The following is a 5,114-nucleotide window of genomic DNA, read 5'->3' on the forward strand; positions in this document are numbered from 1 at the left end:
TGACCTCGTGATCCGCCCGTCTCGGCCTCCCAAAGTGCTGGGATTACAGGCTTGAGCCACCGCGCCCGGCCTTTTTTTTGTATTTTTAGTAGACATGCGGTTTCTCCATGTTGGTCAGGCTGGTCTTGAATTCCCAATTTCAGGTGATCTACCCACCTCAGCCTCCCAAAGTGCTGGGATTACAGGTGTAAGCCACCGTGCCAGGCCTGTTCTCTACATCTTTCTATGATACATGCAGATGTACATTATCTGTTTTTGTTTTTGTGTTTGTTTTAGCTGGGGCTACAGGTGCGCACCACCACACCCAGTTAAGCTTTTTGATTTTTAGTAAAGACAAGATCTTGCTATGTTGCCCAGGCTGGCCTTGAACTCCTGAACTTATATAATCCTCCCTTCTTGATCTCCCAAAGTCCTGGGATTACAGCTGCTGCACCTGGCCCAGGAAGTTATATATTTGAAGCATTTCTACATATTAATGCCACGCCAGGTGCAGTGGCAACAGAGCGAGACCCTGTCTCAAAAAAACAACAACAGTCCGGGCACAGTGGCCACGCCTGTAATCCCAGCACTTTGGGAGGTCAACATGGGTGGATCACCTGAGGTCAGGAGTTCAACACCAGCCTGGCCAACATTGCGACACCCCATCTCTACTAAAAAAAATACAAAAATTAGCCGAGTGTGGTGCTGCACACCTGTAATCTCAGCTACTCAGGAGGCTGAAGCAGGAGAATTGCTTGAACTCAGGAGGTGGAGGTTGCAGTGAGCTGAGATCGCGCCACTGCACTCCAACCTGGGCGACAGAGTAAGACTCTATTCTCAAATGAAAATTAAAAATAAAGATAAATAAAAATAAAACAAAAACAACAATAACAAAAAGAAAACAAATTGCCCTGCAGAAAAGGCTCTTGCGGCCAGGCATGGTGGCTCACGCCTGTAATCCCTGCACTTTGGGAAGCTGAGGCAGGCGGATCATGAGATCAGGAGTTAGAGACTAGCCTGGTCAACAAAGTGAAACTCCGTCTCTACTAAAAATACAAAAATTAGCTGGGCGTGGTTGTGCGCTCCTGTAGTTCCAGCTACTCAGGAGGCTAAGGCAGGAGAATTGCTTGAACCTGGGAGGTGCAGGTTGTGGTGAGCTGAGATCGTGCCACTGCACTCCAGCCTGAACAACAGAGTAAGACTCTGTCTCAAAAAAAAAAAAAAAGACTCTTGCTTGGTTATTGTGTTAAATGTAGAGTTTATATGAATTAACAGTGACACCATAGTCCATTTATGTGCTTAATTGCAACTAATTATGACAAATCATTCACATGATATTTGGGGCTTGTTTGCCTCCCAAGTAGCTGGGACTATAGCTTTGCACCACCATCCCTGGCAAATTCTCTTTTTTTTTGAAGAGACGGGGTCACTATGTTGGCCAGGCTGGTCCCAAACTCCTGACCTCAAATGATTCTCCTGCCTCGGCCTCCCAAAGCCCTGAGATTCCAGGTGTGAGTCACTATGCCCAGCCTGGATTAGTTCTTCATCTTGTCATCATGTCTTCATAGTTACCTCTTCCCCTCCCCCTTGCATCCCTGGAGGGACTTCTATATCTTTAGACATGAATTCAAATTCAGATCTAATAACTCTAGGCTTTGTCCTCTCAAAATCAGAGTTAGGCAGCTCTGCAAATGAATATGGCAGACATGCTGATCATTCATACCCTCTTCTATTACCCAGCACAAATGCCCGGTACCTGATGGATACCCAGGAAATGTTTGTGGAACAAACAAATAAACATACTTTTTTTTTTTTTTGAGTTGGAGTCTCGCTCTGTCACCCAGGCTGGAGTGCAGTGGTGCAATCTGGGCTCACTGCTGCATCCCCTCCCGGGTTCATGTGATTCTCCTGCCTCAGCCTCCCGAGTAGCTGGGACTATAGGCTCCCGCCACCACGCCTGGCTAATTTTTTGTATTTTTAGGAGAGAGGGTGTTTCAACATGTTAGCCAGGATGGTCTCGATCTCCTGACCTCGTGATCTGCCCACCTCGACCTCCCAAAGTGCTGTGATTACAGGCGTGAGCCACTGCACCTGGCCGAATAAACTTACATTCTATCTTCATCTTTCACTGCTTTCCTAATATGTAAACTCATGGCACATTAAAACAGAACTATTCTCTATTTTCCTCTCTGAAGATAGGTCATAATCCATAGTCATCTTTGGATCTCAAGCTTCTAGCACACATTAGGTTTTCTTTTCTTTTTATTTTTTGAGATGGAGTCTTACTCTGTGGACCAGGCTAGAGTGCAGTGATCTCTGCTCACTGCAACCTCTGCCTCCAGGGTTCAAAGGATTCTCCTGCCTCAGCCTCCTGAGTAGCTGGGATTACAGCTGAGTGCCACCACACCTAGCTAATTTTTTTATTTTTAGCAGAGACGGGGTTTCACCATGTTGGTCAGGCTGGTCTCAAACCCCTGACCTCATGATCTGCCCGCCTCAGCCTACCAAAATGCTGGGATTGCAGGTGTGAGCCACCGTTCCTGGCGGTTTTCTTTCTCTTTTCTTTTCTTTTGAGACACAGTTTTGTTCTGTTGCCCAGGATGGAATGCAGTGGTGTGATCTCAGCTCACTGCAACCTCCAGCTCCCAAGTTCAAGCGATTCTCCTGCCTCAGCCTCCCGAGTAACTGGGATTACAGGCGCATACCACCATACCCGGCTAATTTTTGTGTTTTAGTAGAGACGGGGTTTCACCATGTTGGCCAAACTGGTCTCGAACTCCTGACCTCAGGGGATTCACTTGCCTCAGCCTTTCAAAGTGTGGGGATTATAGGCATGAGCCACTAATCTCAGCCTAAGGTTTTTTTTTTCTTTCCGTTTCTTTTTCTGTTTTTTTTTTTTTTGTATCTTTGTATTTATTTATTTATTTATTTATTTAATTTTATTTTTTCCTGAGGTGGAGTCTTACTCTGTCGCCCAGGCTGGAGTGCAGTGGCATGATCTCGGCTCACTGGAAGCTCTGCCTCCTGGGTTCATGCCATTCTCCTGCCTCAGCCTCCTGAGTAGCTGGGACTACAGGCGCCCACCACCATGCCCATCTACTTTTTTTGTATTTTTAGTAGAGATGGGGTTTCACCGTGTTAGCCAGGATGGTCTCGATCTCCTGACCTCATGATCTGCCCACCTCAGCCTCCCAAAGTGCTGGGATTACAGGCGTGAGCCACAGCACCTGGCCCTGTATCTTTTTAGAGACAGGGTTTTACCATGTTGGCCAGACTGGTCTCAAACTCCTAACCTCATGTGATATGCCCGCCTAGGCCTCCCAAAGTGTTGGGATTACAGGCGTGAGCCACAGCACCTGGCCCTGTATCTTTTTAGAGACAGGGTTTTACCATGTTGGCCAGACTGGTCTCAAACTCCTAACCTCATGTGATTCACCTGCCTCGGCTTCCCAAAGTGTTGGGATTACAGATGTGAGCCACTGCACCCAGCCGGGTCCATACAACTACCTTAACAGTCTTTCTTTCTCTCTTTTTTTTAGATGGGGTCTCGCTCTATTGCCCAGGCTGAAGTGCAGTGTCACAAACAGGGTTCACAGCAGCCTCTACCTCCTGGGCTCAGGTGATCCTCCTGCCTCAGTCTCCAGTGTAGCCAGGACCACAGATATGTTCTACCATGCGCAGCTAAATTTTTGTTTTTTTGTAGAGACAAGGTCCACTTTTTTGCCCAGGCTGGTTTTGAACTACTGGCCTCAAGTGATCCTCCCACCTTGGCCTCCCAAAGTGCTAGGATTACAGGCATGAGCTACTGGGCCCAGCCCGCTCTCTCTCTTTTATTTTTAAGAGACAGGGTCTTGCTCTGTTGCCCAAGATGGAGTACAGTGGCATGATCATAGCTCACTGCATCCTTGAATTCCCAGGTTCAGGGAATCCTCCCAGTTGGGATTACAGGGGCAGGCCACCAGGCCTGGCTAAAGTCTCTAATTTCAGTGATTTGTGTACTTGCTCCTTTAGACTGGTAGCTCTCCAAGAACAAATCTTGCAGGTGTTTCAACTCTTTATCCCCAACTGTTGGCTTAGCACTAAGATGCTAATAAATATGAATTAATACACAAACCATAGTTACCCCCACCCTCATTGGCAGAGGGGCTGAAGACACCTCTAGACACTCTCTCCACCCCAAAACCAAGCCCGCCCAGTGGGCGGATACTGGGATCTTGTTCCTGGGGCCTGGGAACCTGGGAACACAGCTCCAGCCAGGGCCCCACCAGGATGGGAAACAGGGCTTGTTCTTCAGCCTCTCCCTGAGCCTGGCCTTTGTAGTGCTGCCGACCTGTCCGGAGTCTTTCTGGCCGCCTCTTTCTTTGTGTCTCTTTCTCTTTGTCTCTGCCCGTTTCGCTGACTGCCGTCTTTTGTTCCTCTGCTCCTGGGCCTGTTTCTCTCCAGGCTCCCAGCCTCTTCTTACTGCTCCTGGGACTCTGCGTCAATGACTTTATCTCTTATCCGTTTCTACGTCTCTTTGTCTCTAGCGGCCAATCTTTGGCTCCCCGTATTTTCGGTCAGCCGCTGTCCCTCGGTCTCTCTCTGCCCTTGCGTCGTCTGTGACTCAAAGCTCTAATGTGAGTCTCTGGCTCAGGGTCTCTGTTCCGGGCCTCAGGTCTGATTCCATTTCCCCAGCAGCATTTACCCGGTGTCTGCCTCTAGCCTCTGCTCTTGCCTCGGTCTCCCCAGCCCAGCCCCCATTCCCCCCCCCCCCCCCCCCCCACCCCGGGCCCTCGGCCTCTCGGACCAGCCCCGCTTTGTTTCCCATGTCTCGGCGCCCCGCCCCGCCCCGTCTGGGGTCTCCGCCGCCCTTTGTCTTCCTTGGTCTCTCCCCCACCCCTTTCCCCGAGTCCGTCTTTGGATCCCTCTTTCTTTGTCTCTCCCAGGCCGGGGTGGCTGGCGCAGTCGGCCGGCCCCGGAGGTCGGCGCAGGTGCCCGGAGACACACAGCCACAATTGCGAAGAGCCTCGGGCCTCATTACCCAGCTGCAGCCCAGGAGGCACACGGTTAATACCACCGAGTTCGGGCCGCCGTCCTCGGCTTAGAGTAGCCCCTGGGCCGCACGCTGCCGCCCGCGGGCCACCGAGCTCCAGCCG

At 50.2% G+C, this 5,114-nt stretch overlaps 1 protein-coding gene across 2 annotated transcripts in view; it reads left to right on the plus strand.

The window, feature by feature from the left end:
* ZNF48 (zinc finger protein 48) overlaps positions 1-5,114 on the plus strand; it is a 22,586-nt gene that overhangs the window by 12,630 nt on the left and 4,842 nt on the right. The window lies entirely within an intron of this gene.

The sequence above is a fragment of the Colobus angolensis genome, unplaced genomic scaffold, assembly GCF_000951035.1.
Source record: "Colobus angolensis palliatus isolate OR3802 unplaced genomic scaffold, Cang.pa_1.0 Scaffold128, whole genome shotgun sequence".
NCBI classification, from domain to species: Eukaryota; Metazoa; Chordata; class Mammalia; order Primates; family Cercopithecidae; genus Colobus; species Colobus angolensis.